Below are 26,728 nucleotides of genomic sequence, written 5' to 3'. Positions count from 1 at the left end.
TCCTCGTTTGCAATACTCCAAACTGCCTCTGGAAGCAACGTCAGCACAATAACAGTTTGTCGGGAGCTTCATGAAATGGGTTTCCATGGCTGAGCAGCCGCACACAAGCCTAAGATCACCATGGGCAATGCCAAGCGTCGGCTGGAGTGGTGTAAAGCTTGCCGCCATTGGACTCTGGAGCAGTGGAAACGCATTCTCTGAAGTGATGAATCACTCTTCACCATCTGGCAGTCCGACGGACGATTCCGGGTTTGGTGGATGCCAGGAGAACGGCACCTGCCCCAATGTATAGTGCCAACTGTAAAGTTTGGTGGAGGAGGAATAATGGTCTCGGGCTGTTTTTCATGGTTCGGGCTAGGCCCCTTAGTTCCAATGAAGGGAATACTTAACGCTACAGCATACAATTACATTCTAGATGATTCTGTGCTTCCAACTTTGTGGCAAAAGTTTGAGGAAGGCCTTTTCCTGTTTCAGCATGACAATGTCCCCATGCACAAAGCGAGGTCCGTGCAGAAATTGTTTGTCGAGATCGGTGTGGAAGAACTTGACTTGCCTGCACAGAGCCCTGACCTCAACCCCATCGAACACCTTTGGAATGAATTGGATCGCTGACTGCGAGCTAGGCCTAATCACCCAACATCAGTGCCCGAACTCACTACTGCTCGTGGCTGAATGGAAGCAAGTCCCCGCAGCAATGTTCCAACATCTAGTGGAAAGCCTTCCTAGAAGAGTGGAGGCTGATATAGCAGAAAAGGGGGGACCAACTCCATATTAATGCCCATGATTTTGGAATGAGATGTTCGACTAGCAGGTGTCCACATACTTTTGGTCATGTAGTGTATTAAAAGCTATCTATGAAAAGCTGAGAACGAACACACACATGTAACATGTTCGGCTCTATGACGCTCACAAGCTACACAAGTCATTAGAAGGTAAGGGGTTCTTCTACATAGAAGATCATAGGAAATCCAAAGACATACTGTCTATTGTACTGTAATAAGCTCACATATTTGCTGTCACAAACTCCAAATTCCACACAGTTGGATTTTCATTTCTCAGTGAGGAAATCATTTCTCTACTTACAGCATTCATATAACTTAATTTGTTTCCGTTTTTTGCTCTGGCCGACCTCATTTTATTATTGACGTTTGTCAATAAAACTCACAAATGCAACTGTTTATGTCAAATTGTTTTGTGTTCTACTTGTAGCCCTGGTTGTCCTGAAATGAAAATGGTAAAATACACTAAATATAAGGAGTAGACATGCAGATAAATTGTCAGATAAATGAAAAGCCAATTTTTGCTGGAATCTCAGGACTGATAGGATTAAACAAACATTTACTTGGCCAAAGATTACAACACTACAGTTCTCACGCCAGCATGTCGCTATAGACTGTTTATAATGATTTGGAACATCAGCTGGAGAAATCCCATCTTAACCAAGACTAATCACGAGGCTCTCTTATGAGCAATCTCCCCTTTTTCACTATTAGATAAAGAGATATCAAACCTCTCCATCAATGACAGACGTGAAAAGAAGCTGTTCTACCACTTCATCGTAGTTTCACAACAATGAATGTGTTATACATCACCTTGCGATATAGCTCACGTTTCCTGACTGCGTTACACCGCACTCTGAAAGCTGGCCTCCACTTCTACAGCTTTGAAAGTGGAGAACAATGCAACCACTGCAACTTAGATCTGAATGTAGCAATGCTTTTAGGACTACATTTCATACAGACACATTTCCTGTTCTCTAGAAGCGTGGATCGTACAATATTTACAAGTCCATATAAAATGGATGTCATTTTCATTGGTCCTGAGGGCTCATAAGCCTCCGTCATACCACTGCCTTTTCACAAATCACACCCCCATCACAAAACACACCATCAATACACACTCGTTGGAAAGAAGGAGACAAAAACCAAACTACGGAAATTATGCTTCCACACGATTTATCATCAGAGCTCTTTATATATAGTTTTTTTTATCATAAATGGCACAATCGATCATAATGATTTTTATATGGCTCATCATCACTGTATCATGATTACCCGGGACAATTAACACAGGAGTGGTCCAGTGTTTTTTCCAACACTATAAAAGGATTAGGGTGCTATAAATAAGGGGTCCGTCCTCACGGGGGTAAGGTGGGGGATCCCTTTCTCAGCGGGTGGGTGGGCAGAGACACTGGATCCTTATATGAGGAGGATATCACATCTGGAGACAAACAGTGCAGATTAAGGAAAGAGACAGAAGATGCACTGGGGATGGAGTGTGGGAGGGCCCTAACACAATTACACACAACCCTACCGAATGCCCCAGCGCCTCTTCTAAGAGGCACTGAGATAAATAGAGCCAAAGCCAGGTCATTTCCCATACATCTGAAGAGCCAGAAGCAGCAGTCAGCTGAGAGACAGTGGCAGCATCCCAAATGATGCCCTTTTCCCTACATGGAGCACTACTTTTGACCAGAGCCCTTATGGGCCGTGGTCAAAAGTAATGCACTATATAAGGAATAGGGTGCCATTTGGGACACAGGCACAGAGGAGAACAACAAGGCCCAATAGGTTTATGATGCTGCCTCAAAGTCTTTCTGATTCTATTTGTGATGGCTTTCCATTCAATTGGTCTGTATGGTACCCCAGTAATGGTATGGTCAGTAATGATATAGAACAGTAAAAACTTTATTAGTCACTGCGAAGACAGAGATTATTTATTTATTCTCAGCAAGGACTGATAAAGTCCTCTTCCTCTGGGTTGCCATTTTCAAGCCTGGTCTCATAGAATAGATATAGTAAATGTAAATCCGGGACACTCAAATGAGTATGATATGGTACGGTTGGTATGGTTACATAAGACAGAAGGTTACTTAAGGCAAAAAGTAGGATGGTTGGTCAGGGTGGATGGGTCGTCGTATAACACAAACGTCTAGCAACCCAAAGGTTGCGTGTTCGAATCTCATTAGGTGTCACAACTGTCGGAAGGATTAGACCAAAGCGCAACGTGTTGAGTGCTCATCTTCTTTTATTAGAGTAACGTGAACACTTAAACAAAAAAATAACAAAACGACACACGACAGTTCCGTAAGGTAACATTGACTATACGAAAAACAACCACCCACAACCCACAGGAAAAAAACAGGCTGCCTAAGTATGGCTTCCAATCAGAGACAACGAAAGACACCTGCCTCTGATTGGAAACCATACTCGGCCACACATAGAAAATGAACATAGAAAATGAAAACTAGAACAAATCCCCATGAAACACACCAAAAACAACACCCCCTGCCACGCCCTGACCATACTACAATGACAAATGACCCCTTTTACTGGTCAGGATGTGACAGTACTCTTCCCCCCCCCGCACCTCAAAACAAAAAACCCCACAAAAACAACCCCAAACCTAAAGGGAGGGAAGGGAGGGTGGCCACCGTCAACGACGGTTCCTGTGCTAAACCCCCCCTTCGCCTGTTCTGTTCTGCGCTGCCGACCCCCGCTGGAGGCTCTGGGCTGTAGACCGTTGCTGAAGACTCTGGGCTGCAGACCACCGCTGAAGGCTCTTGGCTGCAGACCACCGCTGAAGGCTCTTGGCTACAGACCACCGCTGAAGGCTCTTGGCTGCAGACCACCGCTGAAGGCTCTTGGCTGCAGACCACCGCTGAAGGCTCTTGGCTGCAGACCACCGCTGAAGGCTCTGGGTTGCAGACCACCGCTGAAGGCTCTGGGTTGCAGACCACCGCTGAAGGCTCTGGGTTGCAGACCACCGCTGAAGGCTCCGGGTTGCAGACCACCGCTGAAGGCTCCGGGTTGCAGACCACCGCTGAAGGCTCCGGGTTGCAGACCACCGCTGAAGGCTCCGGGTTGCAGACCACCGCTGAAGGCTCCGGGTTGCGGAGCGTCGTTGGAGGCTCCGGGTTGCGGAACGTCGCTGGAGGCTCCGGGTTGAGGAGCGTCACTGGAGGCTCCGGGTTGAGGAGCGTCACTGGAGGCTCCGGGCTGAGGAGTGTCACTGGAGGCTCCGGGCTGAGGAGCGTCAATGGAGGCCTCCTGCATGGAGCTGGGACCGGTCTCCCCGGACTGGGGAGACTTACAGGAGACTGGGTGCGCAGAGCAGGCACGAGGCACACTGGGCCGTAGAGGCGCACCGGAGGTCTGGAGCTCAGGGCTGGCACACTCCATCCTGGCTGGATGGTCACTGTAGCCCGGCACAGGCGGAGCGCTGGCACAGGGCGAACTGGGCTGTGCTGGGGAATGAGGGCTGCCGTGCGTAGAGCAGGCGCAGGATAAACTGGACCGAGGAGACGCACTGGCGGCCAGATGTGCTGAGCAGGCACACTCCTTCCTGGCTGAGTGCCAACTGTAGCACGGCAACGCTGCGGAGCCCGTACCGACCGCACCGGACTGTGCGTGCGGATGGGCGAGATAGTGCGCATCACCCCGTAATGCATCGCTCGCCCCTCTGCATTTCTGCTCAGTCGTGCCCTCTCCGCCAGTACCTCCTTCCGGAATCTCGCATCAAGCTCCGTGCTTGACTCCATGACTGGCACCGGTTTGCTCCACGGCTGTACGCCCGGGAAGTTAGGTCAGGGCTCCCCCCTGACCTAGCCAAACTACCCGTATGCCCCCCTCCAAAATAAATTTGGGGCTGCCTCTCAGCCTCCTCCTGACGTTCCAGCCGTTCCTCCCAGTAACGCCGTTCCGCCTTCGCTGCCTCTATCTCCTCCAGCGGGCGGCGATACTCTCCAGGTTGACTCCAGGGTCCTTTCCCGTCCAGGATTTCCTCCCAGGTCCAGGACTCCAGATACCTCTCCTGTTGCTCCCTTCCACGCTGCTTGATCCTTCGTTGGTGGGTGGTTCTGTCACAACTGTCGGAAGAATTAGACCAAAGCGCTGCGTGTTGAGTGCTCATCTTCTTTTATTAGAGTAACGTGAACACTTAAACAAAAAAAAAGAACAAAACGACACACGACAGTTCCGTAAGGTAACATTGACTATACGAAAAACAACCACCCACAACCCACAGGAAAAAACAGGCTGCCTAAGTATGGCTTCCAATCAGAGACAACGAAAGACACCTGCCTCTGATTGGAAACCATACTCGGCCACACGTAGAAAATGAACATAGAAAATGAAAACTAGAACAAATCCCCATGAAACAAACCAACCCCAAAACACACCAAAAACAACACCCCATGCCACGCCCTGACCATACTACAATGACAAATGACCCCTTTTACTGGTCAGGACATGACATTAGGGACAACGTTAGCATTTTAGCTAATTAGCAACTTACTTACAACTTTTAGCTACTTTATATCTACTTAGCATATTAGCTAACCCTTCACCTAAGCCTTTAACCTAACTCCTAACCCTAAACTTAACCCTAACCTTAACCCCCAACCCCTAGCTTAGCTAGCATCAGAAACCTAGCTAACGTTAGCATTAGCCCACTAGCTAATGTTAGCCAAATTGGAAATTCATAACATATTCTATGAATTGCAAATTCGTAACATTTCATACGAATTGTAATTTGTAAAATATCATACGAAATTGATGATGGACATCCAGAAATTCATATCATACTAATTGGGGTGTCACGGATTGACATTTTTACTATTTTAAGTCTACCCCTGATTCCAGGTTGCATTTTCTGTATCAACCCTATGGTAATGGTGATACAGAATGGACAAACTGACACACCATATATTCTGTAAGAGATTTTGAATAACTCAAAACATGGCTCCATGTGACGTGCATTAGAAACCAGCCAAAATTATTTTTTTGCATCAAAAGTAAACACTTTAATCCAATTAAATAATCCTTGTGTAAGCAAACTACCTTTATTTATAGCTAATGCTATAATTATGTAGATGGCTGCATGACATTCTCTTTATGAGGTGCCCACACACGTTTCTGTAATAGAGGGCCCTCGATTCATTTTGTGTGGTCTTATGATTAATTCATGGCTCTCATATCTCATTTTGTGAATGCACACATCCCTACATGATGATGACTAATACGTCAAGCATTATCAGTAGAACCTACATCAAATTCCTTAAGAGATGTAAACCTTGGTTCCTCACAGTATGTCTTTGTTTTTTTCAAAAGGAGAGTGGAATACCACTCTACCTTTAGTATTGTTATGCTTTTTAGGGATTGAACCCTGGTGCATGTACAGTGCCTTCAGAAAGTATTCACAACCCTTGACTTTTTCTACATTTTGTTGTTACAGCTTGAATTTAAAATGGATTACATTGAGATTTTGTGTCACTGGCCTACACACAATACCCCTTAATGTCAAAGTGGAATTATGAGATTGTTTTTTATTTTTTTATTTTACAAATTAATTAAAAATGAAAAGCTGAAATGTCTTGAGTCAATAAGTATTCAACCCCTTTGTTATGGCAAGCTTGAATAAGTTCGGGAGTAAAAAATGTCCTTAACAAGTCAAATAATAACTTGCATGGAGTCACTCTGTGTGCAATAATAGTTTAACATGCTTTTTTAATGACTACCTCATCTCTGTACCCCACACATACCGTGACAAAGTATTTCAGATTTTTTTCTTCTCTATTTTTGGATATTTTTTATACTGAATGTTATCAGATTTTCAACCAAAACCTAATATTAGATAAAGGAACCTGAGTTCACAAATAACATAAAAATATATATACTTATTTTATTTAACAAAGTTAGCCAAATGCTTCCTGTAGTTGATCAGTCTCTCACATCACTGTGGAAGAATTTTGGCTGACTCTTTCATGCAGAACTGCTTTAACTCAGCAACATTTGTGGGTTTTCAAGAATGAACTGCTCGTTTCAAGTCCTGCCACAACATGTCAATTGGGATTAGGCTATGGCAAAACTTGAAATTGTTTGCTTTTTTTATAATTTTCATTTAGACTTGATTGTGTGTTTTGGATTACTGTCTTGTTGCATGACCCGGCTGCTTTTCAGCTTCAGCTCACAGACGGATGGCCTGACATTCTCCTGTAGAATTCTCTGATACAGAGCAGAATTCATGGTTCTTTCTATTAAGGCAAGTCGTCCAGGTCCTGAGGCAGCAAAAGCATCCCCAAACCCTCACACTAGCACCACCATGCTTGACCATTGGTATGAGGTTCTTACTGTGGAATGCAGCGTTTGGTTTTTGCCAGACATAATGTAACCCATCTTGTCCAAAACGTAGACTCAAGTTTGCAAAAAGCACCTGGAAGATCATCAAGACTCTTGAAAGAATGTTCTATGGACAGGTGAGTCAAAAGCATAACTTTTTGGATGACATGGGTCCCATGATGGCTGGTGAAAACCAAACAATACATTCCACAGTTTGAACCTTATACCAACGATCAAGCATGGTGGTGGTAGTGTGATGGTTTGGGGATGCTTTGCTTGGCATTGACATGGTGATCTTAGGCTTGCGTGCGTCTGCTCGACCATTGGAACCCATTTCATGAAACTCCCGACGAACAGTTCTTGTGCTGACGTTGCTTCCAGTGGCAGTTTGGAACGAGGTAGTGAATGTTGCAACCGAGGACAGGCAATTTTTAAGCCCTACGCACTTCAGCACTCTGCAGTCCTGTTCTGTGATCTTGTGTGGCCTACCACTTTGTGGTTGAGTTGTTGTGACTCTTAGTCATATCCATTTAAGTGATAATGCCTGAGAAGCCGGAGTTTGGAGGATTTATCGGAAAACCGTGCCAATATATCGTCCAAACACCGGCTTCGAGGGCATTATCACTTTTAAACAACGGGTTACCAATATATTCAAATAATAATTGACATATTTTCATAAAAAAATATATTTTGATGAATTTATTCATACTATATCATCCTTACATAAGATATAGCCCCGACACAAATCTAGGGTTGCTACCCAAGCCGGCTGGTCGTTTGTTCTATCGGTTCGGTTGCCAGAGACGCAACCCAGTTGTTCAGTCTTTTTGTTCTGTATCTATGGACACGACCCAGTCGTTCGTTCTAAATGTTCCATTGCCATACTGTCTGGCAACATTCTTAACCCTTGCTTGCTAGCTAACCAACTACGGCTAACTTAAAGTCACATCAAAAACTGCAGCAAGAATAAAAGCAAAGTAGCTGCATTTGCATAAGCTGTTTTCTAGTGACATTTATTTGGATACATCCATAACAATTAGCTAATGAGGCGCGATTTCGCCTGTCATAGAAAATGTGCTCATTTGTCAGGACACTGTTGTTCAGAGGAGCTAGCCAACAACACAATCACTTCAAGCTGAAGCTGGAAAGACTGCAAACTAGCTGCACTTCGTTTCATTTCAACTTTTTTCAATTAACATTTCTTTGTATATATCCACAAAAATGATGCCAGCTGATTCATGATTTTGACTGGCTGAGAAACATCTGTCTGTCTCATCCCGACTCCCAACACGTTCATTACTATGGAACAGCTGTAGATCGAATTTGAATATTGAAACAATGTTGCAAATGTAGGAGAGACAGATAGCAAGGTTTATACAAATCTCCGCTGTTGAAAACAAAATGTTAGTCGAAAAGAATTGTGAGAATGTCTAGATGCTTTTTATAGTGGAGATCAAGTGTATAAGTTGCCTGGCTGGGCTGATGAGACAGTGGATTGCGCAGTCAGATGGAAAAGAGTAAATAGGCATTTTAGCCGGTGGTAACTTGTGGAATAGACACCCGCTGCAATGCGGTTTTAACTAATCAGCATTCAGGATTAGAAACACCTGTTGTATAATTCACAATAACAGCACTTACAGCTGACCGGGGCAGCTCTAGCAGTACAGAAAATTGATGAACTGACTTGCTGTAAAGGTGGCATCCTATGTCGATGCCACGACGAAAGTCACTGAGGTCTTCAGTAAGGCCATTCTACTACCAATCCACTAATTTGACGGGGTGTCCTCATACCTTTGTATATATAGTGTATTTTCAAGCATAGTGGTGGCTGCATCATGTTATGGGTATGCTTGTCATCTGCAAGGACTAGGGATTTTTTTTAGGATAAAAATAAATGTAATAGAGCTAAGCAAAGGCAAAATCCTAGAGGAAAACTTGGTTCAGTCTGTGGGAGACAAATTCACCTTTCAGCAGGGCAATAACCTAAAACACAAGGACGAATATACACTCGAGTTGCTTACCAAGACGACATTGAATGGTCCTGAGTGGCCTAGTTACAGTTTGACTTAAATCGGCTTGAGAATCTATGGCAGGACTTGAAAATAGCTGTTTAGCAATGATCAACAACCAACTTGACAAAGCTTGAAGAATTTAAATATTGTACAATCCAGGTGTGCACAGCTTTTAGACACTTACCCAGAAAGACTCATAGCTGTAATTGCTGCCAAAGGTGATTCTAACATGTATTGACTCAGGGGTTTGAATACTTACACTTCCGGTCAAAAGTTTTAGAACACCTACTCATTGCTACATTGTAGAATAATAGTGAAGACATCACAACTATGAAAGAACACATATGGAATCATGTAGTAACAAAAAAAGTGTTAAAAAAATATATAAATATATTTTATATTTGAGATTCTTCAAACCCTTGAATTATTAGTGTAGGTAAATCAGATACTTCTGTATTTCATTTTCAATAAATGTGCAAACATTTCCAAAAACATTTTTCACTTTGTCATTATGGGATATTGTGTGAAGATTGGTAAGAAAAAAATCGATTTAATCCGAATTCGGGCTGAAACACAACAAAATGTGGACTATGTCAAGGGGTATGAATAGTTTCTGAAGGCACTGTATATGTGCTGGCCAGCAGTTTTAACCACTCGACCACGGCTCTGCACACAGTAGGTCTTTCTATATACCAGCTGCAAGTGAACAGAGAAGTAAAATGACTACATTTTAGAGAGCTAAAATCAGATACTTAATACCTTGACTGACATAGTCAAGAAATTCCTTCCTGTTCCACCCACTTCCATTGCCAAGAGTGTTTTGGCCCGGTATTGACCCTTCCACTCAAAATGGCTACTCTGATAACACAACGGTCTGTTGGGTTCTTAAAGGACAGGAGCCCAGGGATGCAGCATAATACAGTTGAAGTCGGAAGTTTACATACACTTAGGTTGGAGTCATTAAAACCTGTTTTTCAACCTCTCCACAAATTTCTTGTTAACAAACTATAGTTTTGGCAAGTCGGTTAGGACATCTACTTTGTGCATGACACAAGTCATTTTTCCAACAATTGTTTACAGACAGATTATTTCACTTATTATTCACTGTATCACAATTCCAGTGGGTCAGAAGTTTACATACACTAAGTTGACTGTGCCTTTAAACAGCTTGGAAAATTCCAGAAAATGATTTCATGGCTTTAGAACCTTCTGATAGGCTAATTGACATCATTTGAGTCAATTGGAGGTGTACCTGTGGATGTATTTCAAGGCCTACCTTCAAACTCATTGCCTCTTTGCTTGACATCATGGGAAAATCAAAAGAAATCAGCCAAGACCTCCACAAGTCTGGTTCATTCTTGGGAGCAATTTCCAAATGCCTGAAGGTACCACGTTCATCTGTACAAACAATAGTACGCAAGTATAAACACCATGGGACCACGCAGCCGTTATACCACACAGGAAGGAGACGCGTTCTGTCTCCTAGAGATTAACGTACTTTGTGCGAAAAGTGCAAATGAATCCCAGAACAACAGCAAAGGACCTTGTGAAGATGCTGGAGGAAACAGGTATAAAAGTATCTATATCCACAGTAAAACGAGTCCTATATCGACATAACCTGAAAGGCCGCTCAGCAAGGAAGAAGCCACTGCGCCAAAACCAACATAAAAAAGCCAGACTACGGTTTGCAACTGCACATGGGGACAAAGATCGTACTTTTTGGAGAAATGTCCTCTGGTCTGATGAAACAAAAATAGAACTGTTTGGCCATAATGACCATCGTTATGTTTGGAGGAAAAAGGGGGATGCTTGCAAGCCGAAGAACACCATCCCAACCGTGAAGCACAGGGGTGGCAGCGTCATGTTGTGGGGGTGCTTTGCTGCAGGAGGGACTGGTGCACTTCATAAAAGATGGCATCATGAGGGAGGAAAATTATGTGGATATATTGAAGTAACATCTCAAGACATCAGTCAGGAAGTTAAAGCTTGGTCGCAAATGGGTCTTCCAAATGGACAATGACCCCAAGCATACTTCCAAAGTTGTGGCAAAATGGCTTAAGGAAAACAAAGTCAAGGTATTGGAGTGGCCATCACAAAGCCCTGACCTCAACCCTATAGAAAATTTGTGGGCAGAACTGAAAAAGCGTGTGCGAGCAAGTAGGCCTACAAACCTGACTCAGTTACTCCAGCTCTGTCAGGAGGAATGGGCCAAAATTCACCCAACTTATAGTGGAAAGCTTGTGGAAGGCTACCCGAAACATTTGACCCAAGTTAAACAATTTAAAGGCAAAGCTACCAAATACTAATTGAGTGTATGTAAACTTCTGACCCACTGGGAATGTGATGAAAGAAATAAAAGCTGAAATAAATCATTCTCTCTACTATTATTCTGACATTTCACATTCTTAAAATAAAGTGGTGATCCTAACTGACCTAAAACAGGGAATTGTTACTGGGATTAAATGTCAGGAATTGTGAAAAACTGAGTTTAAATGTATTCGGCTAAGTGTATGTAAACTTCCGACTTCAACTGACTATAGATATAAGTGGGTCTCACAGTAAATGAAGACGGCATCGCTCTCTATCTCAGTGCCAGTTGCAGTGTCTTTGATCCTTGGTGCTTGAGGTGTTGGCATAGGGATCCTTCTTGCCACCCCCTCCCTGCCTGCATTACATCCCAGAACTGTGAACCCTAAAAAAAAAAGAGCAATGGATGATGTGATGCAATAAAAAAATATGTTATTTAAAGAAGAGAAATAGATACATTTGAAGATAAATCACTTAATACATTGACATGTTACTGTGAGAAAAAATATTTGAAGGGATTCAAAATGTCAAAGAAATGCCAAAAATACAGTCATCACTCTCACATTTGCAATTCAATGACACATATTTTATCAGTGTATGATATGGCTATGACCTTAAGTTGAGGAGACATCTACTCCAGCCAAAAGAATGAAATAAACGATTTGGCCCCGGCTAGAGGCCCAAGCTCATAAAGTATGTGACGTTATCATGAGTGGGTGGAGATGTTTCTGCAATCACTCAAGCTTCAAATACATAGAATAAGATGGCCACTAATAAACTGACCGGGCTCCACCTGTCACGCCCTGACCTTAGAGACGTTTATTTTCCTCTAGTTTGGTTAGGTCCGGGTGTGATGTGGGGTGGGCAATCTAGTTTTTCTATTTCTTTGTTTTGGCTGAGTGTGGTTTCCAATCAGAGGCAGCTGTCCATCGTTGTCTCTGATTGGGAGCAATACTTAGGCAGCACTTTTTCCCTCCTTCAGTTGTGGAATCTTGTTTTTGTGTGCCTGCCTTTGAGCATCCCCAGAACATCACGTTTTCCCCCAGCTTGTGGTTTTGGTGAGTTTCATTTTCATTAAAATGATGTGGAATTCCATGCACGTTGCGCCTTGGTTTATTTATGATCGGGAGTTCAAAGATAGCGATCGTGACACCACCTTTGTGTATAGTTCTTGCGAAATGGAGAAAGTAGTGCCAATATTTACTCAAATTCTGTACATAAACTACATAGATACATTATAGGTGTTCCCTAATCCACTGACTTCTGACTTATTTCAAGTAAAAAAAACACTATTGTTGTAAATATTCTGGAAAAATAAACATTTCATATAGCTTCTCTTCTGTCACTGGAATGAGTAGAGTTGACTGCATTCAGGATCCATTTACAACTCAACAGTGGCAGCGTGAGGACAATCAAGGCATTGCATGTGTCCCATGTGCAGTAGTCCACAGAAGACAAAAGGCAAGGTACAGGTGATCCACAACTTTTACCTTAATAAAACAGATTACTCTGACCAGTCATATAAAATACTTAGTCAAAAATACACACCACATATCATAATACATTATGGATATTGTAATACATTAAGACTAATGGTCTTGAAAGATGCATGTCATAGGCTATGACAAATCCAAGGCACTCCTATTTATCTTGGGCATGTCCATGTAAGATACAATGAGGTAATGACTCGTTTTAAGGCGTATGCATCAACACTTCCTGCACCACTTACTGTAACATCTTCAAAACCAATGAGAAAAAGTATGTGGATATATTGAAGCAACATCTCAAGACATCAGTGACATGGACAAAATGGCCTCCATGATCGTGTCAAAACGTGTGGTTGTTGATAAAAGACAATACTATTAATACAATACAAATAATATACTTTATACAATACAAATATACTTGTAAGTACATCTATTTAATAACAAAGCAGTATATTTTGTCTCCAGCCATGGGGAAGGCCTAATCTCATCTACTGTCATCACCTTCTAGCCACTAGCCAATCAAAGTATGGGCTTGGTGTCATTCCAATCGACAATGGCATCTTTCTATATAGGAAAACAAAACACAAACAGTCAAAGACTTTAGTAAATGTTTACATTTTCATTATTATATTTCACTTAGTCCTGCATGTTGCAGCTCAAAGCCTAATATTTTCACTGTACCCTTCAATCACACCTGCAACCCTGTACATGTGACTATTAAACACTCAATCGGAATCAGGAATACTGTTACATAAAAATGTTGTACAACAAATGTTGTTCAAAGTATCACTTGAAATATCAATAGGCAGCATTATAAATCCTTCAATAATAACACATTTGTGTTTGACAGGCGCCTTTCAATACACTCAAGGACACGTTAAAAGTACATAATAATCTAAGTGGAAGTCAAATTAAATCCTAGTGCAATTAAAATAAACCAAACGGACCAAATGAAAACAAGACAGATTACATAGGGATACTGGTGAAGGCACACAAGTGGGAGTAGAACAGAGTCAATTAAGGCCTTTTTTAACAAGAAAAATGAGTTCACTCACTTTGTCCGTATACAGTGTTCAAGAGGAGGAATGAGATCAGTGTTGATATCTTGGCAGCCGGCAGATATTCCTGTGCTGCCTACAGCTGGAAATAAACACAAGAATACAAACTCTTCATTAACTTGATATGCTTTATGATTCTGTAAGTCATTAAATATGTGATATGTGAAGAATGAATGGGGCTGATCATTTCACATCAATAACCAAATAAATCAAATCAAGAAGCAAATAGCTACATACAAAAGGGATGCATCTGTGTCTAGTTCTCTAGCAGATCAAACCAACCCATCATCAGTGTTCTATACATTCAGTGAGGCAGATTTCCTCCTGCTGATTGGCTAGGCCATCGTAGTAGTATAGGTCAAACTCCCCGAGCCCACACTGGTCACTCAACTAGAGGTCGACCGATTATGATTTTTCAGCGCCGATACCGATTATTGGAGGGCCACAAAGGGCTGTACCGATTAATCGGCCGATTATTGCTATGATTTTTTAAATATGTATATATACACACACACACACACACACACACAGAGCTCTGAAGTGACAACGATACTGAAGAGTCTGCTTAGGAGACAAATACTCTCAACTGTTTGAATAATAAAAATAGAGTTTAAGTTACCTGTGATGAATGCTGAAAACAAAAACTGTAATTTCCATATGCAGGAAATCCTATTTTAATAATGGGCATGGTAAGAATTGACTACCAAAGTGCGAGTCATAATTCCCATGACACCTTCTAGCAAAATCTGAAAAGCGGTTCCTTCATTTATTCCATAGGATATTTTTAGATTAACTTAAAATAAGGTCTGTGTTTGGTTTAGGCTTACACCACCTTGCCAATTTTATAACTGTGTAGATATCCATAGGATATAACTCTGATCAATATAAGCGAAGATACATTTTTTTGTAGAGTGGATTTATGAAAATATGTTGACAAATGTTACCTAGTGAGATTTACACGGGTATCAAAACGCCGAGGCGGTTTAAGCACAAAACACAGACCTTGTTTGAAGTAGATCAAGACATTCTCTATGGAAGACATGAACGGTAAAATAACGAAGGAACCCCTTTCAAGTTCAGCCGCAAGTTATTACAGGAATTATGACGCGTCGACTATTTCTCTCTAAACCATGCCTACCACCGCTCAGTCAGACTGCTCTATCAAATATCAAATCATAGACTTAACTATAATATAATAAACCTTAGGTCATTAATATGGTCAAATCCGGAAACTATCATCTCGAAAACATTATTATTTCAGTGACATACGGAACCGCTCCGTATTTTATCTAACGGGTGGCATCCATAAGTCTAAATATTCCTGTTACATCGCACAACCTACAATGTTATTTCATAGTTTCGTAAAATTCTGGCAAATTAGTTCGCAACGAGCCAGATTCTGTATACCCTGATTCTGCGTGCAACGAACGCAAGAGAACTGACACAATTTCCCCTGGTTAATATTGCCTGCTAACCTGGATTTCTTTTAGCTAAATATGCAGGTTTAAAAATATATACTTCTGTGTATTGATTTTAAGAAAGGCATTGATGTTTATGGTTAGGTACAATCGTGCAACGATTGTGCTTTTTTTCGCAAATGCGCTTTTGTTAAATCATCCCCGTTTGGCGAAGTCTGCTGTCTTTGTTAGGAAGAAATAGTCTTCACAGTTCACAACAAGCCAGGCGGCCCAAACTGCTGCATATACCCTGACTCTGTTTGCAAGAGAAGTGACACATTTTCCCTAGTTAAAAAGAAATTCATGTTAGCAGGCAATATTAACTAAATATGCAGGTTTAAAAAGATATACTTGTGTATTGATTTTAAGAAAGACATTGATGTTTATGGTTAGGTACACGTCGGAGCAAAGACAGTCCTTTTTCGCGAATGCGCACCACATGGATTATATGCAAAGCAGGACAGGCTAGATAAACTAGTAATATCATCAACCATGTGTAGTTAACTAATGTGTATGATTGATTGATTGTTTTTTTATGAGATAAGTTTAATGCTAGCTAGCAACTTACCTTGGCAACGTAAAGCAGGTGGTTAGAGCGTTGGGCTAGTTAACGTAAGGTTGCATCCCCAAGCTGACAAGGTAAAAATCTGTCGTTCTGCCCCTGAACAAGGCAGTTAACCTCTTACATCTAGATGTTCCGCTAGCGGAACACCGCTCCAATATCCAATGATAGGGCGTGGCGCGAATTACAAACACCTCAGAAATCCAAAAACTTCAATTTTTCAAACATATGACTATTTTACACCATTTTAAAGACAAGACTCTCCTTTATCTAACCACATTGTCCGATTTCAAAAAGGCTTTACAACGAAAGCAAAACATTAGATTATGTCAGGAGAGTACCCAGCCAGAAATAATCACACACCCATTTTTCAAGCTAAAATATGTCACAAAAACCAAAACCACAGCGAAATGCAGCACTAACCTTTGATGATCTTCATCAGATGACACTCCTAGGACATTATGTTATACAATACATGCATGTTTTGTTCAATCAAGTTCATATTTATATCATAAACCAGCTTTTTACATTAGCATGTGACGTTCAGAACTAGCATACCCACCGAAACTTCCGGTGAATTTACTAAATTACTCACGATAAACGTTCACAAAAAACATAAATTATTTAAAGAATTATAGATACAGAACTCCTTTATGCAATCGCGGTGTCAGATTTTAAAATAGCTTTTCGGTGAAAGCACATTTTGCAATATTCTGAGTAGATAGCTCGCCATCACGGGCTAGCTAATTTGACACCCACCAAGTTTGGCACTCACCAAACTCAGATTTACTATAAGAAAAATTGGATTACCTTTGCTGTTCTTCGTCAGAATGCACTCCCAGGACTTCTAGTTTACACCCAACGTTGTTTTGGTTCCAAATAATCCATAGTTATATCCAAATAGCGGCGTTTTGTTCTTGCGTTCAAGACACTATCCGAAGGGTGACGCGCCGGCGCGTATCGTGACAAAAAAATTCAAAATATTCCATTACCGTACTTCGAAGCATGTCAAACGCTGTTAAAAATCAATTTTATGCGATTTTGCTCGTAAAATAGCGATAATATTCCGACCTGGAGACGTCGTTTTCGTTCAAAGACTGAAAATGTCAAATGGACTCTTCACGTGCACGCGCGCACCCGTTTCATTGTTATCAGATCGACCACTATCCACATGCGCTACTGTTTTTCAGCCAGGGACTGCAGAGTCATCATTCCCCCTTCTGGCGCCTTCTGAGAGCCCATGGGAGCATTAGAAAATGTCACGTTACAGCAGAGATCCTCTATTTTCCATAAAGAGGCTATAGAAGGCCAAGAAATGGTCAGAGAGGGCACTTCCTGTATGTAATCTTCTCAGGTTTTGGCCTGCCATATGAGTTCTGTTATACTCACAGACACCATTCAAACAGTTTTAGAAACTTTAGGGTGTTTTCTATCCAAATCGACAATTATATGCATATTCTAGTTTCTGGGCAGGAGTAATAACCAGATTAAATCGGGTACGTTTTTTATCCGGCCGTGAAAATTCTGCCCCCTATCCTAAACAGGTTAACCCACCGTTCCTACGCCGTCATTGAAAATAAGAATGTGTTCTTTAACTGACTTGCCTAGTTAAATAAAGGTTTTAAAAAATATACTGCTCAAAAAAATAAATGGAACACTTAAACAACACATCCTAGATCTGAATGAAAGAAATAATCTTATTAAATAATTTTTCTTTACATAGTTGAATGTACTGACAACAAAATCACACAAAAATAATCAATGGAAATCCAATTTATCAACCCATGGAGGTCTGGATTTGGAGTCACACTCAAAATTAAAGTGGAAAACCACACTACAGGCTGATCCAACTTTGATGTAATGTCCTTAAAACAAGTCAAAATGAGGCTCAGTAGTGTGTGTGGCCTCCACGTGCCCGTATGACCTCCCTACAACGCCTGGGCATGCTCCTGATGAGGTGGTGGATGGTCTTCTGAGGGATCTCCTCCCAGACCTGGACTAAAGCATCCGCCAACTCCTGGACAGTCTGTGGTGCAACGTGGCGTTGGTGGATGGAGCGAGACATGATGTCCCAGATGTGCTCAATTGGATTCAGGTCTGGGGAACGGGCGGGCCAGTCCATAGCATCAATGCCTTCCTCTTGCAGGAACTGCTGACACACTCCAGCCACATGAGGTCTAGCATTTTCTTGCATTAGGAGGAACCCAGGGCCAACCGCACCAGCATATGGTCTCACAAGGGGTCTGAGGATCTCATCTCGGTACCTAATGGCAGTCAGGCTACCTCTGGCGAGCACATGGAGGGCTGTGCGGCCCCCAAAGAAATGCCACCCCACACCATGACTGACCCACCGCCAAACCGGTCATGCTGGAGGATGTTGCAGGCAGCAGAACGTTCTCCACGGCGTCTCCAGACTCCGTCACGTCTGTCACGTGCTCAGTGTGAACCTGCTTTCTCATCTGTGAAGAGCACAGGGCGCCAGTGGCAAATTTGCCAATCTTGGTGTTCTCTGGCAAATGCCAAACGTCCTGCACGGTGTTGGGCTGTAAGCACAACCCCCACCTGTGGACGTCGGGCCCTCATACCACCCTCATGGAGTCTGTTTCTGACCGTTTGAGCAGACACATGCACATTTGTGGCCTGCTGGAGGTCATTTTGCAGGGCTCTGGCAGTGCTTCTCCTGCTCCTCCTTGCACAAAGGCGGAGGTAGCGGTCCTGCTGCTGGGTTGTTGCCCTCCTACGTCCTCCTCCACGTCTCCTGATGTACTGGCCTGTCTCCTGGTAGCGCCTCCATGCTCTGGACACTACGCTGACAGACACAGCAAACCTTCTTGCCACAGCTCGCATTGATGTGCCATCCTGGATGAGCTGCACTACCTGAGCCACTTGTGTGGGTTGTAGACTCCGTCTCATGCTACCACTAGAGTGAAAGCACCGCCAGCATTCAAGAGTGACCAAAACATCAGCCAGGAAGCATAGGAACTGAGAAGTGGTCTGTGGTCCCCACCTGCAGAACCACTCCTTTATTGGGGGTGTCTTGCTAATTGCCTATAATTTCCACCTGTTGTCTATTCCATTTGCACAACAGCATGTGAAATGTGTTGTCAATTAGTGTTGCTTCCTAAGTGGACAGTTTGATTTCACAGAAGTGTGATTGACTTGGAGTTACATTGTTTTGTTTAAGTGTTCCCTTTATTTTTTTGAGCAGTGTATATAAAAAAAACATTAAAAAATAATAATAATATTTTTTTTTAAATTGGCAAATCGGTGGCCAAAAATACCGATTACCGATTGTTATGAAAACTTGAAATCGGCCCTAATTAATCGGCCATTCCTATTAATCGGTCGACCTCTACACTCAACAGCTCCTCCTGCACACCAAAGAGCACGCTGAAATGGCTCTCGCTGCACACCACCCAGAGAGGGAACTTGGGAGTCTTCAGGTTGGAACCAGCCTTCAAAACATATCAAACCATACATGATCCTAAAAACAAAAGGTATCTGGAAATGGAGCATATTGGTTGACGAGAGTAGACATGGGCATTGATTAAGTCAAAAAGAGTGAACTAAAATCAAAAACTCATTGGTTGTTAGTGTTTCTCTATGCGGCACGTGTTACTAACTAATTAGTCGTGATTTTAAAATAGTGCAGAAGAATTGATTAGAGGTAGACTCAGCGAGATGATGCAACGAGCAGCATGGCAGATTTTGAGATGAGTGTGTTGCAAGACTTTGCTCTCACACAGTCGCACAGAGTATGTGCACTGGGCCGCTTCACGCTACTACAATGTGGTAGCTACAGGACCAAAACGGAGGAGAAGTTTAGCTTCACGCCTTAACGCTCTTAATTGTTTCGGTAATTGACCCACCATGTGTTTACTTCGTGCATGCAACATCGTCTCGTTGAGTCTACCTTTAAAGGCGCAATCTGTGAAATGTACATTTGACCTATGGCAATTTCAATAGCAGAAGATGTGTCATGTAACCATGTGTTTTTACCTTGCAGATATTATAACGTTCAAATAAAGACAGCATTCTAAATGTCACTGCGACCTCTTGTTCCCTTGAGAAGGTTCAGGTTTCCAGTGCCTGAATCGAGCTCCTTGTGGTTGTTGAAGACATTCAATACAGCCCGTCCACACCGCAATAAATTGACACGCTCCTATGGAACAATAACAACCAAAATAAATGTCATGGTTAATAATGTTTCAATTATTACACTGAACATATAAAGTAATATAATATTCCATTGCGCCAAAAAAAACGTTGCTTAATACAACAACACAGCCATTGGATCTCAGCAGTGGCCAACGTGAGGCACCTTGCTCTCGCAGCACCGGAGGGTCTTAATCTCCTAGTGACAAAATGCCATGTGAAGTCGAGACGGAATTAAATACTGGAACTTACAGAACGTTCTATGACTTATTACTCACTGATGTAAATCAAGAAAGCACTCCTATATGTTAATTAATGGTTGGTGAAGAACATTTAATTCACCATAATAAGTACTACGTCCCAAATAGCACCCAATTCCCTATATAGTGCACGGCTTTTGACATATAGGCCCTGGTCAAAAGTAGTGCACTACATAGGGAATATGGTGACATTTGGGATGCATCGCCTGTCTGACTGATGTGTTATCTCTATGCAGGGTGGTATAACTATACCATTACAAAGGTGATCCAATCCTACCTTCTTCTGTACAATCCCATATCTCAGATCAGGTGTATCTGAGAATGTGAAACTCTAACTCCTCCACTCGGCACTGAAAAACTGCTGCTAGATCCAAGGATGAGCTCTTTCAGGGTAGAAAACACAGAAAGACATTATCACTAAACATCACAGCATTTTAACTCAAACCAGGCCAAATATTTGAGCTCCTGTCCAGTAATCATATACGAGTCCCAAATGGAACCCTATTCCCTATGTAGCGCACTACATTTGATCAGAGCCCATAGGGCTCTGGTGAAAAGTAGTGCACTATGTAAGGAATAGGGTGCCATTTGGGATGCATCCCATGGGTTTACTATCAGAACTGGGCTGAGGCAAACTGAAGGAGTGGAAGGACACTGTGGAGAGCTCACTCAACTCCTCCTCATCAATGTCTGCAATCAAATATATTGTCCACGTCATCCACTACTGCAACAGAAGTGTCATAATGATAACAATGGACATTTAATTAATGTTACATTCAGCTTGATAAAATGTTATAATTACCCAAAATCTTCTCCGACATGTGCAGATCATCATTTTGATTGGTCATTGATTTTTCTTTTGAAAATAAATAAATACACATATATGAAATAGGCTACAATAAGAAATGATCATGAAAACTGTTGAAGGAAACTCAGAGCTCCTTACTTGTTTTTTTCCTACTCTCTCAAACCCATATCCATCTTCATCACTTCCTTTCCCCGGTGTGCTACGTGGCTGTTGGCTTTCTCTCAGCAGGGGAGAGCTCGGTCAGCCCTGTAACCATTCTCTGTGACTGGACAATCAATGGAGGCCCATCTCTGCTGTTTTTGCTGTCTTCTTCATTTACCAGAAGAAGATTAGGGGGCGTCGAGTCTAGCATTATCTATTGGATTCCTTAGAGAAAACACAATTCAAATCACCAAATAAGGGAATAAAGTGAGCTTTCATCAGTTGTATGTATCACAAGATTCAGCTCAGTGAAGATACGGTATCTGTCACGCCCTGACCATAGAGAGCCTTTTTATTCTCTATTTTGGTTAGGTCGGGGTGTGACTAGGGTGGGTAATCTAGTGTGTGTATTTCTTTGTTGGCCTGGTATGGTTTCCAATCAGAGGCAGCTGTTTAGCGTTGTCTCTGATTGGGGGTCATATTTAGACAGCCATTTCCCCACTGTGTTTTGTGGGATCTTGTTTTTGTGTAGTTGCCTGTGAGCACTTCATTAGCTTCACGTGTTCGTTTATTCTTTATAGTTTTTTGTTGTTGAGAGTTTCATTTATTAAACATGTGGAACCCAGATCACGCTGCGCTTTGATCCGAGTATGCTTCCAACGACGATCGTGACAGAAGATCCCACCACAACAGGACCAAGCAGCGTGTCCAGGAGGAGAGGGTATCCTGGGCTTGGGAGGAGACCAAGGAGGAGAAGACATACTGGACTTGGGAGGAAATCTTGGCAGGAGACGAAAGCCTTCCTTGGCGGCAGACGCAAGGAGAGAAGGGAGGACAGCGACGACGGCGGGGTTTGCGGCCACATAAAAAAACAAAAGACAGCCCGAAAAATGTTTTTGGGGGGGCACACGGGGTGGTCGGCGGAGCCGGGGAGTGAGCCAGTGACAAATTGGGAGGAAATAAGAGGTGGTTGGTCGACCCAAGGAGAGTACCAGAGCCCGCCTGGGAGTCGATGGAACAGTGCGAGGAGGGATACCGGAGAATAGAGTTGGCTAGGAGTATGCGGCAACGCAGGCGTTTGGAGGAGCGTGTCACCAATCCGGTGCAACTTGTGCCGGTCCCAAGCATCAGGCCTCCAGTGCGCCTCCCCAGTCCGGTACGTCCTGTGTCTCCTCCTCGCACGCTCCCTGAAGTGCGTGTTCCCAGTCCGGTGCGTCCTGTTCTAGCTCCCTGCACTCGCCGTGCGAGGTGTGTCATCGTTCCGGTACAACCTGTGCCGGCTATACGCACCAGGTCTCCAGTGCGCCTCCACAGCCCAGTACGTCCTGTGCCAGCTCCTCGCACTCGCCCTGATGTGCGTGTCACCAGTCCGGTGCCACCTGTACCGGCCCCACGCACTAGGCTTCCAGTGCGCCTTCCCATTCCGGACGTCCTCCGCTCCGGCCCGCGAAGTGCATGTCACCAGTCCGGTGCCACCTGTGCCGGCTCCACGCACCAGGCTTCTGGCGACGATCCCCAGTCCGGAGCTTCCGGCGACGGTTCGCAGTCCGGAGCTTCCGGCGACGGCTCGCAGTCCGGAGCCTCCGGCGACGGCCCGCAGTCCGGAGCCTCCGGCGACGGCCCGCAGTCCGGAGCCTCCTGCGACGGCCCGCAGTCCGGAACCTCCTGCGACGGCCCGCAGTCCGGAACCTCCTGCGACGGCCCGCAGTCCGGGAACCTCCGGCGACGGCCCGCAGTCCGGGAACCTCCTGCGACGGCCCGCAGTCCGGGAACCTCCTGCGACGGCCCGCAGTCCGGGAACCTCCGGCGACGGCCCGCAGTCCGGGAACCTCCTGCGACGGCCCGCAGTCCGGAACCTCCGGCGACGGCCCGCAGTCCGGAACCTCCGGCGACGGCCCGCAGTCCGGGAACCTCCGACGGTCCGCAGTCCGGAACCTCCTACGACGGTCCGCAGGCCGGAGCCCTCCTTTGCGCCGGTGCCCAGCCCAGGTACGGCGTCCAGACCCGCTCCAGGGCAGGAGCCTTCCACTGCGCCGGTGCCCAGCCCAAGCACGGCGTCCAGTCCAGCTCCAAGGCCGGAGCCTTCCTCTGCGCCGGTGCCCAGTCCAGGCACGGCGTCCAGTCCCGCTCCATGGCAGGAGCCTTCCTCTGCGCCGATGTCCAGTCCAGGCACTGCGGCCAACTCAGCTCCATGGCCGGAGCCTTCCTCGGCGCCGGTGCCCAGTCCAGGTGCGGCGTTCAACCCAGCTCCATGGCCGGGGTCCTCCTCTGCGCCGAGGCCCAGTCCGGGCACGGCATTCTACCCGGCTCCATGGCTGGACCCGTGGTCTGGGCGGGGGCAAAGTCCCGCACCAGAGCCGCCACCGATGCTGGCGGATCCGCGAGCGGAGTGGGTACTTCACCCTGCACCGGAGCCGCCACCAACACTAGATGCCCACCCAGACCCTCCCCTATTGAGTCAGGTTTTGCGGCCGGAGTCCGCACCTTTGGGGGGTACTGTCACGCCCTGACCATAGAGCCTTTTTATTCTCTATTTTGGTTAGATCGGGGTGTGACTAGAGTGGGTAATCTAGTGTGTGTATTTCTTTGTTGGCCTGGTATGGTTCCCAATCAGAGGCAGCTGTTTAGCGTTGTCTCTGATTGGGGATCATATTTAGGCAGCCATTTCCCCACTGTGTTTTGTGGGATCTTGTTTTTGTGTAGTTGTCTGTGAGCACTTCATTACCTTCACGTGTTCGTTTATTCTTTATTGTTTAGTTTTTTTTGAGTTTCATTTAATAAACATGTGGAACCCAGATCACGCTGCGCTATGGTCCAAGTATGCTTCCAACGACGATCGTGACAGTATCCATGATTATGAATATACAAATCCCTTATACCAATATCTGGTTGTATTCACAAGGCGTAACAGTGTAGGTTCCGTCCCTCTCTTCGCCCCAACCTGGGCTCGAACCAGGGACCCTTGCACACATCAACAACTGACACCCACGAAGCATCGTTACCCATCGCGCCACAAAAGCCGCGGCCCTTGCAACGCAAGGGGAACAACCACTTCAGGTCTCAGAGCGAGTGACGTCACCGATTGAAACGCTATTAGCGCGCACAACCGCTAACTAACTAGCCATTTCACATCGGTTACAAAGGCACCAAACTGAAGAAAACAGTCAAACAGGGAGGGACTGAACTTCTCCAATAAAAAAAAACTCCTTTTTGTTTTGCGTTGTGAAGCGTTTTACTACAGTGTGCACTAATGAATACGACCCAGGTTTCATTTAGTCAAACACTGTACCTGGGAAGAACTAGCTATGGGACCTGCAATCATGCCTTGTCTGAGGCGGCTTGTTTTCTTCTTATGAGTACTCTCTGAGGTGACAACAGTATTTTTTGGTCTGAAAAGGATTCCCTCTTAGTGGAGATGTCATTATCTAGGAAGGAATGTACAGGCTGTCGGTCCTGCTGGCTCTGGCTACATTTATGGCTCCAGATACTTCTCTGGGTAGCTGTGGGGTGAGTATCTGATGCTTCAAATGATGATAATGTACAATGTGATGGACAGACAACCTCTGTAAGCGACCTGTGACAGAAAACAAATCACAAAGAACAGTCCGGAAGACATCAACACAGAACCCTTGCAAATAATCTAACTAACATGTTGCCTTCTGGTTGCTGAGATGATCTAATAAAATTCCTTTAGTTTATGATGAATACCTTGACATTTCAGTTTTGTTGAAAATAAATTCAGTAGTGTTCTCTTCTGTGCTGGGGTTGACGTCATACACTGTTTGTGTCGCTGTTGGAGACTTTGTCAATAACTTCTGTATAACGTTAATTGATTTGGTCTGGATGGCATCGCTGTTGAAGCCTGTCCTGTCATCTTTATGTCTAATATGATGTCTTACAATGATCTCCAACATTGATTTTAAGGGACTGTCTTTATCATTGAATAAAATATTACAATCAGCATATTAGTTAATACATAGTTATGTTCCATTTTCACTCTCAATACATTCAAACGCATCTTTGTTTTATTAGCTAGCTAGCTAGATTACCTTGTTTTTGATAGATAGACCGCTCAGGTAAAACAGTTGTAGCAAGTCGGATCTATTGCTGATGCTCTTGACTTTATCCATGCAAGCAATCATTTGCTCCCCGTAATTTAGTGTGTGCAGGTAAACAAACATGGACTGAGCCTGTTGTTAGCTAGCATAACTGTAACGTTACCCGTTCAAATTATGGCTAATAATGCTAGCTACGTTTTCTGACTGTCTAGCTACATTATCTAATATTATCTGTTTGTAAGCACACTTTACACAAATCCAGATGATATGGTGGTGTTGTTTAGACGGGCTAACGCGTTAGCCAGCTGAGAGATAGCTAGCGTTTGCATTTTATTCCTATTTCAAATGTGCACATATCTCCACCTACCTTCCGACAGAGAAATTCCCGCACAAGCGATGCAGCAACTTGTTCAACTCGTACACATAATTTGTCATGGATTACAAATTCCTACGCGAAAATGTTGCTAGCTAACCAGCTACACTAAACAACAGTGTGATCTGTTTCTACGGTAACGGCCCATGAGTTTTATTTGTATTTATTTTATTATTTATAATATTATGATTATTTAAAAAAAACAATTTTTATAATATATATTTTTTTGTAACGGGCCATGAGTGATGCTGGCTGGGCCAAATGAGGCTGGCTTTGCCATAGTCTTTATAACTTCTTGATAGAATGGTTAAATACAGCAAAGACCCTGGTAGGCGTATGTTTATGTTGTCAAAAGCAGCATTTTTTTTTTTTACAACAAAAACAACTTGAATGGAATTATTTTCGTCTCCATAGCAAAATACATCAAGAAATGTGAGGAATGTAACAGTTCATTAGGATTGTTACATTCCCCAGCAAGAAAACCAAATAATGTTGCTCAAACAGATAGGGGAACTAACAAAAAGTCACTGACAACAAACAAAACGAAACAGGTGGGGTTTTAGGAGGGGTTCTGAAAGACACTCATGGGATGTCCACTGAAAGTTCTCTAGCAACAACTGGGACCTAAAAGACAACCACCACGATCGCCCACTAAATTTGCTCCAGAACAGGAAAACAAAATAAAATCCTACACCAAAAAGTTGAGCAGAAATGAAAACGGTGGAGATCAGATAAAGGATTGCTTGTCTAGAAATCAAAATAGGTCGAGCCATCTAAAGGTGTTGAATATCCACATCTCTCAAGACAACTGGAGCCAGCCACTTTTAAATAGCACTTGGGCCAGCACAGGTGAAACACCTTCCCACTAACGAGATGGCAACCAGCACAGGTTTAACACACTGACCAAAGAGGTGACACAATCGGTGTGCCCT

General features: G+C 43.7%; 1 long non-coding RNA gene across 3 annotated transcripts; it reads right to left on the bottom strand.

Moving 5' to 3' along the window:
- Positions 1 to 2,044: 2,044 nt before the first annotated feature.
- On the bottom strand, positions 2,045 to 25,937 carry LOC106613528 (uncharacterized). Of its 3 annotated transcripts, XR_001330502.2 has the most exons (9): positions 25,791 to 25,937; positions 21,363 to 21,590; positions 21,219 to 21,272; positions 20,694 to 20,799; positions 20,001 to 20,163; positions 13,980 to 14,064; positions 13,426 to 13,488; positions 11,688 to 11,822; positions 2,045 to 2,220 (listed from the first exon to the last, which is right to left on the bottom strand). It is a non-coding gene; the product is annotated as an uncharacterized lncRNA (long non-coding RNA). The 3 variants fall into 3 exon arrangements; XR_001330500.2 differs by lacking the exons at positions 2,045 to 2,220; positions 11,688 to 11,822 and having other exon boundaries at positions 12,905 to 13,488; XR_001330504.2 differs by lacking the exons at positions 2,045 to 2,220; positions 11,688 to 11,822; positions 21,219 to 21,272 and having other exon boundaries at positions 12,905 to 13,488.
- Between the last annotated feature and the right edge of the window lie 791 nt (positions 25,938 to 26,728).

This window comes from Salmo salar, chromosome ssa10 (genome assembly GCF_905237065.1).
Source record: "Salmo salar chromosome ssa10, Ssal_v3.1, whole genome shotgun sequence".
NCBI classification, from domain to species: domain Eukaryota; kingdom Metazoa; phylum Chordata; class Actinopteri; order Salmoniformes; family Salmonidae; genus Salmo; species Salmo salar.
Note: the sequence above shows the minus strand (reverse complement) of the source record. Positions and strands in the feature narration are given on the sequence as shown.